Source organism: Balaenoptera musculus, chromosome 1 (genome assembly GCF_009873245.2).
Source record: "Balaenoptera musculus isolate JJ_BM4_2016_0621 chromosome 1, mBalMus1.pri.v3, whole genome shotgun sequence".
NCBI lineage: Eukaryota > Metazoa > Chordata > Mammalia > Artiodactyla > Balaenopteridae > Balaenoptera > Balaenoptera musculus.
The window spans coordinates 179,966,132-179,981,860 of record NC_045785.1 but is presented as its reverse complement, the minus strand read 5'-3'; the positions used below and the strand labels follow the sequence as shown (position 1 = coordinate 179,981,860).

Genomic DNA, 15,729 nt, shown 5'->3' with positions numbered 1-15,729 from the left:
ACCTGTCACTTAAAATGAGTATTCCTCAGGGGCCCTCTTCTCTTCTCCCTGTAAACTGTCCCCCTAGGCAATCTTTAACCATCACATCTTCACTTGCTACCTATAGGCTGATGTCTCTCAAATCTGAATTTCCAGGGCACCTCTCTTTCCTCCACTTGAGGCTTATGAGTCTAACTCCCTATTTGACAGCTCCATTCTAACTCAACTTACAATCATGAGACTCCTCTAGTCATCACCTACCCCTGCACTCCCCACCCAACACTTCTCCTCCTGCCATATTCCAGAGCTCAGCTAGAAAGCTGATGGAAGCGCTGGCCACACAACTGACCAAAACAGAATCCTGACTGTCATCCCTGACTCTTTCCTCTCTGTTATTCAACACACTCAGTGATTCATCAGATCTTGTAGACTCTAATTCATACCTATGTAACAGCACACCTGGTATTCTCTTGGTCTGGAAAGGGATAGTTAGGATCAGGTGATCAACATTAAGGAAATCATACCGTTTGAATATCAGGACTGTTAGACAAGGTCCAAACAGGACAGAGGACAGAGCTGAGATCATGGAAAGTAATCAGTGAGGTTTCATGTGCCCAAGTGTTCACAGTAGAGAATCAAGCCACAGGATTCAGTGACCCAATCATGGAGAAACTCGATGTTACAGGATTAGAAAATCCAAATACTGAGGCTACCAGGTCAGACAGAACCAAATTCATCTATTAGGAATGGAGAGCAAAGAAGGGAAGTCAATCAAGGAAGAGACTTGGTTACTGGGAGAAATCGGTCCTTGAACCCTGCGTTTCAAGCTCAGATAAGTGGGGTCTCAAAATTAAACCACTTTGCTGTGTTCCCGAGGTCTATCACTCTCCTCTTACCTGGAGACTTCAGAATCTGTGGCAAGGCAGTTTCGACAGAATAAAATATAAAAGAAATTCAGTGATTTCATTGGATAATAAAAGCAGAAATTAAAATTTACTGGTTAATATGTGCCAGGCATTGTTTGGCACTGTCCTAAATCATTTACTCTTATGTCAGTTAAACTTCATAAAAACAATAAACAATTTAATGTAAGTATCATTATTAGTCTCATTTTACAGATGAGGAAACTGAGGCTTGGAAAGGTAATTTTCTCAAGCTAAACATCTGGTAAATGGTGGAGACAAGCTTTAGCCCCAGCAGCCTGGCTGAAAACCCTCTGCTCTTACCTTCTATGAAAAGTGTTTCTTGTTACTACACCTAAGAACACCTTCTATGAAAAGTGTTTCTTGTTACTACATCCAAGAAGATGAAGCAATTTGTATTTTATAGCAGCGGTCCCCAACCTTTTTGGCACCAGGGACCGGTTTCATGGAAGACAATTTTTCCACGGACCGGGGTGGGGGGGGGATGGTTCAGGAGGTAATGCGAGTGATGGGGAGCGATGGGGAGCGGTGGGGAGCGGTGGGGAGTGGCAGATGAAGCTTCACTTGCTGGCCCACTGATCACCTCCTGCTGTGTGGCCCAGTACCGGTCTGTGGCCCAGGGGTTGGGGACCCGTTTTATAACTTAAGCAGTTCCGGGACTCAGGTTCCCCAGTCGGGTGTTCATACCCTTAAAGCCCCATTCTTCCATGCATTAATGAAGGACTATATCTTATCTTGTCTGAGGAGAAAACCAAAAATCTCAAAAGAGTTCAGATGCCATCTTTCTTAGAGCCAGTGGCAGAGACAAAAGAAACCCCTTTCCAGCTATGCAATGCCTTGCTTCACAGTAAGGCTGGCTTTGCTTTATGAAGACACAGTATTTACTAGGAGCATCCTAGGCACATCTGGTCTCAAGCAGAACTAAGATTAGATGTCAGACATGTGTTGCACTTAAAAGAAAATCTAATTCACAACCTTGTTCTATCCAACAGATATTTCCATTAACAAGTCTTAATCATGGAGGTGGAAGAAGGGAGGGTGACTAAAACAAAGCTGCTGAAATACATAGCAGCTATTACATGGAGCACTGCCACAGATACGGAGGCTTGGAATTGGGCCATTAGCAGTAAAATACAACCGACAGCACTTAACATGACGAGGCACAAACTCACTGAGACTGTAAAGCCCTTGAGTGTCTGGTCCCATGATTCGGCTCAAAGATTCTGCATCCTACGACATTCTATCCTATAGCAAGATACTCCCCTCTGCCCCCTGTGACCCCAGGTTCAGCTGCTCTCACCTTCTGGCTATCCCAAGTTGCTCTCAGTCTTCCCTACTCTCTGTCTGACCCTTGCTCTTGCCTGCCTAATGGGACTTAACACATTTCCTTGGCTTCCAACTTCAGTCCTGTGGGAGTCAGACGTTCAGAACCCGGATGACACCACCCAGTGCCACCCTCACTCAGGTCTTGGACTGGCTGGAGGCCAGGGGGCAGCCGAACAGCATCTTCAGACAGTGAAAAAAGGATTGGAATCAAGACTCCTACATCCTGCCAATAGGTTGAAAGAAGTTTGTGGTTTTGTAAGAATTCGGAGTATATCACTCATACCATTTAGGGAAAAGTTACTCTCTCCGCCCAAACAGTCAAGTAAAACAGTCTTAGGTCTTGATCTCACACAGACTTCCCAGGAGAAGATAGATAGGACAGGAAAGACTGGTATGTAATAAAACATGTATGCATATATAATATTATGCATTATACATATATATGTAATCTAAAACTTAAATAAATAAAGACAAGTTGTCTGGGAATGTGCTCTAGTTAGCACTAGGCATGCTAACCAAAAACTCTGGGAACAGAAAAGACCAATATAAATAGATATGAACTCTCTGACTAATTCTGTTTTTACTATAGAAAGATAATAGCATGAACTAATATCCAACAATGTCATGAATTTTTGATGACTGAATTGATACAAAAGTCAATTGAATGGAATGTTATCATGTAATTTGAGGCTATTCTGAATGTGAGATATTTGCAATAATCAAGAACATTAATTTGAAAAGACAGATAACCAAATAATATTGGAAAATTAAGGAAATATTGAGATATTAAATTCCCTAATGTAATTACAAGCTAGAATAAACTACTTAGAAATGTCTTCTGTTTGTTAGCCCACAGTGATAAGGAAAGTAAAACTCAATCGTTAGAATGGAAGAAAAAGACATATATGTCTACTCTCTTACATATTTCAACTTTTTCATTATTAATATCCCCATTCAAATGGAGTTTTTAAAGAGTATATTGTTCAAGAAATGTATTATCTTACATGGGTATTTAAATATTACTGATTAAGGTTTAAGATATTGTCATTCTGGTTCTTGAAATTATTGCTTTTACTTAGGACCTATTAAATGTGAACTTACAGAAGTTGCCAATTTTGAATTGCCTGTGAGACTGGCATATATATAAAAAAAGAGATGATTAATGCTTATAGTGTATTTTAGTTTCATCCCTTACTTTGGAAAGTATTTATTTTAAAGAAGGATTCTTTCTTCATTAGAGTCCATTACAATTAAAAATGTACTTACATTTACTGCCAGGGAGCCAGGCACAAGAAACACAGTTTCCTGTGATAGCATGTCATTTTAACAGATAATTTTACTTCGATAAATGGATAATTAACTTCTACTTTTAGCAAGTGTCAAATGTACATAAACTTAAAATCCCCCCCCCATTATAAATACTCAGAAATACTGAATCCAATCAAACCAAAGTTATTTAAATGTGTAAGTGAAGGAAAGGGGGATCAATCAGGTGACACAAAGGCAGGAGGAGCTGCAAACCAGCAGGAAGATTATGTACATCGACACTGTGTCTGTCCTGGTGGATGACAGGAGGGAGCGAGGAGGAGGGAAGGTGGATCCTGCACATCAGGAGCTTGGTTTTTTTTTTTTTTTAATTTTTTTTTTTATAGCTACTTTATTTATTTTGTTATTTATTATTTATTTTTGGCTGTGTTGGGTCCTCGGTTCGTGCGAGGGCTTTCTCTAGCTGCGGCAAGCGGGGGCCACTCCTCATCGCGGTGCGGGGACCGCTCCTCATCGCGGTGCGCGGGCCTTTCACCATCGCGGCCCCTCCCGTTGCGGGGCACAGGCTCCAGACGCGCAGGCTCAGTAATTGTGGCTCACGGGCCCAGCCACTCCGCGGCATGTGGGATCCTCCCAGACCAGGGCTCGAACCCGTGTCCCCTGCATTAACAGGCAGACTCCCAACCACTGCGCCACCAGGAAAGCCCAGGAGCTTGGTTTTTAATGTCCAAGGAAAGCAGCTGGCGATTTGGAACCAAGGTGTTCTGTGAAAAGAAGGCCTAGCAAATAGTATTCCCCACTGTCGGTTTGTGGGTGTTGGGGAGCAACACTGAAGCTAAGGATGTCGGGGTCCTTGCACACTTGCTCTCCAAGAAATCAAACCCCAGGACTGTGCATCTGTCCCAGTTACAGTAGCCATATGATCTTCAGTCCCCTTCCCCCAAATACACACACACACACACACACACACACACACACACACAAGAAAGGGAGCAAAAACAACTGGTTCTAAGCCAGCGGTACACTTGGCCACTTGGCAAAAGCTAATAAAAGAGTATTCAGAGGGAAGTTCCCATAACTCAGGTCACAAAATGTTCTCATAAAATAAATAAAACTGAATAAAAAATTTTTTAAAAACCTCTCAAAAGAGTCTCACACACACAAAAAATCATGAGTTATTAAAAAAAAGCAATGAGTTTACAGAAGCAATAAACAGGAGACTAAATTCCCAACTCTTGAGATAACAGACCAACATATATAACTTTTATATAACTCGATAAAAATAACTATACATGTATGTATATATACATACATATTTGTATTTTATTTGTCTTTGCATTTGTACATGTATTTTATACATACACATATACAGTTGTATATAATATATATTATACATCTTAAAAGAAATTGAAATTGTAATACAAAAAAAATCATATATTGAGTTAAAAAATAGGTACTTTTTAAAAGGCAAATAGATCTCTTGGGCAGGAAAATGTAGCCACTAACATTTAAATCAATAAATTAAACAGAGCTGAAAAGAAAAAGAGAAAATATGTTAGTGAAGTTAGCAGGTTCCAAGGACAGAAGAAAAAGCTCCAGTATTCATTTAAAAGGGGTACAGAGAGAGAACAGAGAATGCGAGACAGTATTTAAAGTGATAAAAGTCTCAGATTTCCTCAAAACCCATAAGAGGTGTAAAATTCAGATTCAAGAAGCCCAAAAAGTCTTGAGCATGACAAATAAAATAAAAATTTAAAGAAAATGCCCAAGCAAGAAACATCATAATATACCGAAGATGAAGAGAATGGATTAAGTAACCAGAAAAAGAAAAAAGAAGCTCCAAAGGAACCAAAATCAGGGTGAGAGCAAAACTCTCCACAGAAAAAACTGTGACCTGAAGACAGAGACATGATAGCATCAAAGATAAAATACCATTCAAGAGTTAAGGAGAAAATAATGACATTTCAGAAGGATGTTTCCCACTTATTGGCCCAACTACAGAAGGAAGAAGAAAACTGAAATCAGGTGGAAGAGGTAATATGTCAAAAGCTTCGATAAGCAAAGAAACTGTTAATACATAAATACTAACTGGATTAAAAATAATAACAAAATAGTAAATTGATGGGTGTAGACGAAGGAGATGCAAGGAAAATACACAGTAACATACAATACGTTAGCATTGTGGTCAGAGGTAAAGAAAATAAGATGCTCATATTATTCAATAGGAGTGCAGGGATATTTATTAACTTTAGACTTAAAAAAATCAGATAGTGTCTTTTAAATTGTAAGGACAACATTAAAAGAATAGAAACAAAATAATATTGTCAAATCAGAAGGTGGGGGTGGGGAAGGAATAAAAAAAACTGCATCAACCCAAAATAGTGCATAAAAGGAGGGGAAGGAAAATGAGACTGAAAAAACATGGTAAACAGAAAGCACAAAATAGGATGACATAAACAAACCCAAATGTATTAATAATCACAGTACATATAAATGAACTCAAATCATCAGTTAGATGATAGAAAGTTTCAAATTAAATATGAAATCAAAATTTAACTGTAGTTTCTGTGCAAGAAATTAACCTAAAAACATGATGATACAGAAAGGTTGAAATGAAAGAATAAAAAAGTTATCTCAGAAAATTATGAACCAAAATAAAATTGGTGTACCTAAATTAATACCAGATTTTGTATAAAAAGAATTATTAGGAATAAAAAAGAATAATTATAAATAAAATAATTCACCAGAAAGATATAATTATGAACTAGTAGGCACACAAAACAAAGCTTAAAAAGATGAAAAATAGATGGAATGACAAAGATAATTTTCCACATCCTTTTGCCAACCATGTGAAAGATTTTTAGCTCAGTAATTTCAGAAGCTGATAGGTAAAGCATACCAAACTTTCTAATAATTAATATGATATGGTATCAGTACAGGGGTAGATAACAGAAGAGTGGAACTTAAGAGAGCCTTCATTTAGAACCATGCGTATATGCAGAGGTATAATGACAAGTCAGTGGGAAAATAATGGACCATTCAATAAGTTATAATATATCAGGAAAAGGATTTTAGTTGCCAACCACAGAGTCTTCTCTGACTACTTTAAGCAGAAAAGAATTTTATTAAAGAATACTGGGTAGCCTGGGGCCTCTCTTGAAAGTCAGAGGTCTTGGCTCTGAAGTGTGCAGCCATCCCACAAGGAATGCTTTAAGAGAAACTCCATTGTCTCTGTGTCTTGGTAACTTTCAGTATTGGATGCCAGAATTCTGCCCACTTGTGTTTGAAGAAAAAACAAACAGCTCCATCATCATCACATCATGCTTGCCTGAATATGTTATACCAATTCCATTGAGCCGAGCTGCCATTTCATCTGTTCACTTCCAAATCAAAGTTTCATGCATATATTATGTCTGACTGGCAGAGTCTAGATTTCGTGCCTTGTGTTCTAGCCACCAAGCAGTCTGACTCTTATCTTGAGAGGAGATAACTTATAAAGTGGGAAATTGCCTAAATACAAAAAGGGTTTTCAAATATTGTTGTTCAGCAAAACTCATGTAATAATATGCACGCCTACTGGCCATCAACATGCACCACTGTTCCATGCCTAAACTTCAAAAAATAAAATAAAAAACAATATACTCCCACCTAACAGAATGAAGTTATTCCTCCTATAAAAGAAAACACCAGAACGCTCTCTCCTCCTATTTCCGTCATTCACAGCATCCTCCAATTCCAGGATCTATGAATGCAGTGGTTATCCATTGTTGCATAACAGATCACCTCCAAAACAACAAACATCTTTTAATTTACAGTTTCTTTGTGTCAGGACTCTAGGCAAAGCTTAGCTGGAGACCTCTGACTCAAGGTCTTTCATTAGGCTGGGGCTGCAGTCTCATCTGAACGCTTAATGAAGGGAGGATCCATTTCCAAACTCACTTGTGTGGTTTTGGCAGAGTTTAGTTCCTTGCATGCTATTGGATTGAGGGCCTCGGTTCCTCACTGGCTTTTATCCTGGGGCCTCAGTTCTCTGCCATGTGATCCCCTCCACAGGAGGGCTCACAATATGACAGCTGGCTTCTCTGAGAGCAAGCAGGCAAGAGAAAGGGAGAAAGCACCCAAGGTAGAAGCCACAGCTCTTTGTAATCTAATCTCAAAAGTGACATCCCATTGTTTTTGTGTTGTTTTGTTCCTTAGAAGACAGGTTCAGTCCCTTCAAGAAGAAGGGACTTCACAAGGATGAATATTGCCGGGGGGTCACTGTGGGCCACCTTAGTGTTGCCTACCATACTGGTTGATGGCCATTTCTCCCCTCATCTAGTGAAAATTCTATCCTGACCTTTTGTAACCCATGACCTAAACTATATTAACCATAGACAACATTCCCGATATAAAATAGAATAGACATGGGGAAAGAAGGATACAACTTTGTACAGAATAGCATGATGGTGACTATGTTGCTAGAGACTGTGTTACTTTGATAGATATGGTGGGTAGGAGGAACAAAACCCAAGTACAGAATAATTGTCCATTTCAGTGGGAGTAAATCACTGCCACCTCCACCTCAGAAGTGGTAAAATATAATCAACCTGCCATCAGTACCTCACTAGCTACCTATTCACCCAGGGGGAATCTGCTGACAGTCTTGTCTTTGTTCCTCTGTATGACGTATCTTTTTTTCCTCTGGCTACCTTTAAGATTTTCTCTTTTATCACTTATTTTGAGCAAAGAGATTATGATGTGCCTTTGTATAGTTTTCCTTATGTTTCTTATGCTTGGGAATTTGGAGTTTGTTGGGTGGGTTTTTTTTGGTTTTTTTGGGGGGTGGTTGTTGTTCGATCTGTAGGTTTATAGTTTTCATCCGCTAGAAAAGTTTGGCCCATGGAGAACTTTGGCCATTATTTCTTCAAGTATTTTTTTTCCTCATCCCCTTCTGCAGGGACTCAAATTATACATATATTAGACCTCTTGAAGTTGTAGAACAGTTCACTGATGCTCTGTTTTGGTGTGTTTTTCTGTTTGTTTTGCTTTCTTTCTTTTTAAATGCTCTTTCTCTCTGTTTAATTTTGGACAGTTTCTATTGCTGTGTCACTAATCTTTCCTTCAATGTCTAATTTGCCACTAATCCCATCCAGGGTACTGTTCATCTCATACATTGTGGTTTTAATCTCTTTAAGTTTGACTTAAATCTTTTCTCATACTGTCCACAATTCTACTTAACTTTTTGAACATCTGGAATACAGTGGTAACTGTTTTAATGTCCTTATCTGCTAATTCCAACATCTGTGTCCGTTTATGATCAGTTTCGATTGATTTTTCTCTTCATTTGGGTCTTACTTTTCTGTTTCTTTGCATGCCTCTTTTATTTGTGAACTTTACCCCTGTTAGGTGCTGGTTATTTTTGTCCTCCTATATATATTCTTGAACTTTGTTCTGTGATGCAGTTATTTGGAAGTAGTTTAATCCTTTCAGGTTTGCTTTTAAGATTTGTTGAGTAGGACAAGAGTAGGCCGAGTCCAGAGCTAATTATACCACTACTGAGGCAGGTTCCTCTGTTTACCCAATGTCCCGTCAATCATGAGGTTATCTAGTCTGGCAGGTGGGACAGGTACTCTTCTCAGTCCTCTGTGAGTGCTGGGTGCTATTATCTTCGATCATTTCAGGTCATATTCTTTTCTGGGTCTTGGGTAGTTCCCTCATATGCATGAGCTGATCAGAACTCAGCTGAATATGCAAGAGGAAGCCTCTGCATGCCTCTGGTCCTCTGTCTCTGGGCAGCAATCTCCTCTCAGGAACTTTATACTGAGAATTCTTTCTGGCAGGGTCTCCTCAAACATTCAGCTTTGCCCCTCAGTTCAGTGATTTGCTGGGCTCAGCTTAGGTCCCCTCACCCAATGCTGTTTCCTGGAAACTCTCTCAAGGTCGTAAGCTCAAGAAATTTTAGGGCTCATCTTGTTTGTTTCTCATTACTTGGAGATGACTGTTCCTTATTACCTGATAGCCATGTCTTAAAAACCATCATTTCATATATATTGTCAAGTTTTTAATTGCTTCAGACAAGAGGGTAATTCCAGTCCCTGTTACTCCATCTTGCTCCGAAGTGGAAGTGCCCTTCAGAATATGACCTTTAATTATTTTTTTAATTTTTAAAAACTTTTATTTATTTATTTATTTATTTATTTATTTATTTATTTATTTATTTATACATACTGATGTAACATTGGTTTATAACAGTATATAAATTTCATGTGAACAACAATATTTTGACTTCTGTATACACCACAGTTTGCTCATCAGCAAAAGTTTAGTTTCCATCCATCACCATACAGTTGACCCCCTTTACCCATTTTGCTCTCCCTTTATCCCCCTTCCTCTCTGGTAACCACTATTCTTTTCTCTGTATCTATGTGTTTTATTTATTTATTTATTCCTCATATGCGTGAAATCATATGGTATTTGTCTTTCTCCATCTAACTTATTTCACTTAGCGTAATACCATCAGGGTCCATCCACATTGTCACAAATGGCAAGATTGTATTTCTCTTTATGGTTGAGTAATATTCCATCGTGTGTATATACACCACGTCTTCTTTACCCATTCATCCATCACTAGGCACTTGGGTTGTTTCCATATCTTGGCTATTGAAAATAATACTGTGGTGAACATAGGGGTGCATATACCTTTTTGAATTAGTGCTTTTGTATTCTTCAAGTAAATACCCAGAAGTGGAATAGCTAGCTCATATGGTCATATATCTGATAAGGGGTTAATATCCAAAAATATACAAAGAACTCATCCAATTCAACATCAGAAGAACAAACCACCCAATTAAAAAATGAGCAGAGGACCTAAAAAGACACTTTTCCAAAGAAGACATAGAGTGGCCAACAGACACGTGAAAAAATGCTCAATATCACTAATCATCAGGGAAATGCAAATCGAAACCATAATGAGATACCACCACACTCCCATTACAATGGCTATTATCAAAAGGGTAAGAAATAACAAGTGCTGGAGAGCATGTGGAGAAAAGGGACCCCTACTGCACTGTTGGTGAGAATGTAAACTGGTGCAGCCACTATGAAGAACAGTATGGAGATTCCTCAAAAAATTAAGAGTAGAATACAACCTTTAAATGCAACATAATCTTTAAATGTAACGAATTTCTATTTTTTTGCACTTGGTTTTTTTTACTGAAGTTTAACTGACTTAGAATTTTATATTAGTTTCGGTTGTACAACGTAGTGATTCAATATTTTCATATATTATGAGATGATTACCATAATAAACCTAGTCACCATCCATCACCATACAATGTTATTACAATATTATTGACTATATTCCCTCTGCTGTACATTACATGCCCATGGCTTATTTATTTTATAACTGGAAGTTTGTATCTCTTAATCCCCTTCTTTTATTTGTTTTTACCCAAGTTTGTATAACTAAGAAGGAAGGCAATTCCTGGTGGATCATTTGATTAGTTGTATTTCTTTCTCCTTCACGAGGAGAGTGAAAATTAGAATTTTCAGACAAGACTTAGATAAATTGAGCATGAGGGAATTTTTCCTTATTACTGCCTCCAGCATCTTTCTTTATCATCTGTCTTTCTCACAATGAGAAGTCAGTATCCCCGTGCTGCACTGGGGTCAGTCAGGGTCCCCACTATAGGGGTCACGATAACCAGTTTCTTATGCTTACAATCTTTTCCAAGCTCTCCACAGGTGATCTACTTTAGGTCTTGTTGTTTCAAGTCTCTAAGTTAAGAAACTGAAAGTAAATCTATGTTGATGGATTGATGAATTAACATGGAATTGTCTTTTCATAAATGAACCTTCTGGAGAGTCTGAACTAACAAAAGCAACAAACAATGAGGAGAAATGTCAGGTATTGAAGCAGGAGATTTGGAGAAGATACCAGGTTGGTTACAGTAGGTTAAAGTTACTCTGCTGTTCAAAGGGCTAGGACCAACTTTATTATATCTTCCCAACTAAGGGTTTACCAAATTCAGCCTCTTTATCATCAAGTTCTACCTTCCTTTCTTTCTTTTTTTAATAGGTCTTTATTGGAGTATAACTGCTTCACAATACTGTGTTAGTTTCTGTTGCACAACAAAGTGAATCAGCCATATGCATACACATGTCCCCATATCCCCTCCCTCTTGAGCCTCCCTCCCATCCTCCCTATCCCACCTCTCTAGGTCATCGCAAAGCACCAAACCGAACTCCCTATGCTATGCTGCTGCTTCCCACCAGCCAACTATTTTACATTCTGTAGTGTATACATGTCGATGCTACTCTCACTTTGCCCCAGCTTTGCCCTCCCACCCCATGTCATCAAGTCCATTTTCTATGTCTGCCTCTTTATTCCTGCCCTGCAACTAGGTGCATCAGTACCATTTATTTATTTATTTATTTATTTAGATTCCATCTATATGTGTTAGCATATGGTGTTTGTTTTTCTCTTTCTGACTTACTTCACTCTGTATGACAGACTCTAGGTCCATCCATCTCACTACAAATAACTCAAGTTCGTTTCCTTTTATGGCTGAGTAGTATTCCATTGTATATATGTGCCACATCTTCTTTATCCGTTCATCTGCCGATGGACATTTCTTTCTTAATTAACTCCTATTTATTCAGTCTGTATTCCAGAAATTCATTTTACCTGTCCTGTGGCCTCTGAATATATGATACAATGTGAATTTTTGGAATTTCAAAAGCATATAAATATTACACAATAAATGAATCTATCAACCTAAGTTTAATTTGAGAATTCTCTGATCTTTATGAACTTTCATTCATAAATGTCCAATACTCGATGAAGTAAAAAATTAACAGAATTCAAAACAGTTTTCCTTTCACCCGTGAACCAGAGACAAAATGACTCAGATAGTTAAATAATCAAATCAAATATTCATTATCTCTGATGACCATAAGGCTTTCCTTTAAATTACAGATATAAACAAAATTTTTATAAAATTATAATGCAAAAAATGAGACCTGTGTCAGTGATTTCTTTATAAAATCACGGGGCTGGGTGGTGTATTAAGAGGGCATCCACGGCACCCAGGGGTCCTTGGGTACTAAGAACCTGTGATCACACTGAAGATTAATTGTAAAAAAACACTGTGACTTTACTGTGCTGGCTAAGAAGTCCTAGACACACACACAGGCCAGGAAAACTTTATAAAAAATAGATTCTTTTCTAATTCAGAGAATAAATAAAATTAAATTAGTAATTCCTTAAAAGTAAGATTTATTGAGACAGCTTTAATTCTATGTAGATGATTCTCTTCACTATTTAATCAGCATGTGTGTTTCCCTGGCAGGCTCGTCCTCTGGTGAAAATGGGAAGAGGTTGCCTCCTGAGTCGGCATCACCTCTCAAAACTTCTGGACTATGATCTCTCGAAACTTCTGGACTATGATCTCTCAAAACTTCTGGACTATGATCTCTCAAAACTTCTGGACTATGATCTCTCAAAACTTCTGGACTATGACCTCTCAAAACTTCTGGACTATGATCTCTCAAAACTTCTGGACTATGATCTCTCGAAACTTCTGGACTATGATCTCTCAAAACTTCTGGACTATGATCTCTCAAAACTTCTGGACTATGATCTCTCAAAACTTCTGGACTATGATCTCTCGAAACTTCTGGACTATGATCTCTCGAAACTTCTGGACTATGATCTCTCAAAACTTCTGGACTATGATCTCTCAAAACTTCTGGACTATGATCTCTCGAAACTTCTGGACTATGATCTCTCAAAAACCCTTGTTCCCATCACTTTGGCCTCAGCAGGGAGGCAAATGCGAGTCACAATATACTGTTCATGGCTCAGTTCCACCATTATTACCATTATTCACAATTCCACTCCCCAAGGCTAGAAAGGTAATGAAATCTTACAGAAAGTTTGGAGGGACAGAGAGGCTTTAAAATGCGGTAATACAGAGGAGTTAAAATTGAGACTCTGACATTCTCATTCCTCGCCCTTTGAACACCCCACGGAGAGGAACGTTTCACTGGCTATTTTTCTCCGGAGGCTGTGGCCTCTGCCAAGTTGACCAAGCTCTCCCCCCTCCTCCATTTCTTTCCAAATTCTCTCTTTTTACTCTCTGACCCCCAAATCCACGGTCACTTATCATTCGAAGTGGTTTAGCCATCATTTCCTTGCACAATCTTCTTAGAAGCCATGCCCTTGGAGCACATGGAGCCTCGCCTTTCCACTCCCTCCAACCAATTATCCCAACTACCATCCAGGTCACTACCCAGCCAGAGGGACTTCAGTGTTGATCAGAATCATCCTTCACAGGTTAACGACCATCTCACACTTCAGTAGCCTTCACTCCTGACCTATTTCTGCCACTTACACTCAAGACCACAACTTGTCATAATCCCTCACTCCCGCTACACTGAATTGTTACATGACATGATAATTATTGACCTGCAACACAAACTGCTTTCAAGGACAGGGTAGGTTTAAATTTTACTAGAAGTGAAAGGATTGTGACAGAGAATAGGGTGAACCTCTGATTTCAGCAATGATCATTTTTAAAAAACCATCAAGGAAGAAAAGATATGTCAACCAAGCAGTGGATTTCCTTGTTCTCTTTTTAAAACAATTATAGTATTATAATGAACACTTGATTTATCCATTTTTGAAAGACAAATGCAATGATTGTAAGATTTTTATGTGCTTACTACGTGTCTGTGTAAAGCAGGCCTGAAGATTTGACCTTTAGTCTTGCAGCAGCAAATGAGGAATAGTTGCATCTAAATCAGATGCAAGATAAGTGAGAATCCCATGTCCCAGACTACGCACTTGTAATCATCGTTAAGGCTGTCTATGAGTAACTGGGAACTAATGGAATGGAGCTGTCCTGGAGCATGGGGGCTATTCACGTCAACCTGGGGAGATGTGACCCACAGAGGGTATAGGCACAGGGCTCATTATAAAAGCTGAAAGGACCTCAGAGCCGATGGCTACCCTGGGCTGAAGCTGTGTCTAGTCAATTTTGCCCCTTGTGATGCCACACACCCAGTGTGCAGGATGGCCAGGACATTGAGAGCTGTCCCTAGGAAATATAGGACTACTGCCATGTTGTTTTGTGTGCCATGATGCTTGTCCTGCAAACTTTCTTAAAGATAACCAAAACTGGTGCTTGATGAAGCCTATGGCAAATTTTGAGTTTGACTGTCAATCTGAAGTTAAGACCTCAGCTCCTGGTAGAGCAGAGTGGATGGCGCGCATACATGAATTTATTCAATCCTCACAATACTACAATGCAGTTGGACATAATCACCATTTCCACTTTGCAGGAATGGAAAACGCAGAGTTTAAGTAAAATGGTTCAAGGTCACTCACCTTACAATTGAAATAAACTATTTCTCATTTCTTACATATTTTTGAAACTGATTTCTAATAAGTATACATTTTTAGCATCTTAAAAACAGCAAATATTTACTTAATATTTTTGTCCCTATATAGCTCCTTCTGTTAGCAGAAGCTCTGTGACTTAAAATTTAAGCCCACAATTGTTGGAATACTATTTTGAAATAAAATTTATTTTAGTACAAATACTATTCTATGGTGATTAAAAATTTTGCCTATCTTTTACATCACATATTGTGTGTTGTACATGATATACAATTTGACATCCCGCATGGGTTTTTTATCACTTACAATTTTTTGAGAGGCAAAAGTTAACTTCTGAATAAGTGTTGACATTCTTTCCCTCTTTCCTTATTCACTAGAGGAAATTTGGCTCTGTTTGCTCATCTTCCCTACCCCTCCCCTAACCTCTATGAAACATTTTATCCTCTCCAGCTTTGTTCCTGGGTTTTTGTGATGCAAAATTAATATAATGGAAAAGGAGAGAAATGGAACTTGAAAATCTAGGACAGAGAATTTTTATGAGAGTAGAGATTTATTTCCAAGAGGCAAGAAAGGGGGGCCTATGAGGACTTCAAGAGAAAGGAGCTTTGGGGAGGCTGAGAGACTGGACTTTGGGAAGTAGTCAGAGATATTGAGAACATAAAAATGGAGAAAGTATTTTTTGAAGTTTTTCTGTGTATTATATTCTGTATTTTTTTTTCTTAAGAGACCCCAGAAAACATTTGAATTATTTTAATTTCATTTTGGTTACTGGATTTTGTTTGTCTTTGAAAGTTATCTCTAGATACCAGAGCATAAAGCAACACAATTTATGTTTCAAACATTTTCTTAGTA

At 38.4% G+C, this 15,729-nt stretch overlaps 1 protein-coding gene across 1 annotated transcript in view; it reads right to left on the bottom strand.

The window, feature by feature from the left end:
* CRB1 (crumbs cell polarity complex component 1) overlaps nt 1-15,729 on the bottom strand; it is a 276,850-nt gene that overhangs the window by 183,262 nt on the left and 77,859 nt on the right. The gene's annotated exons all lie outside the window — the stretch shown is intronic.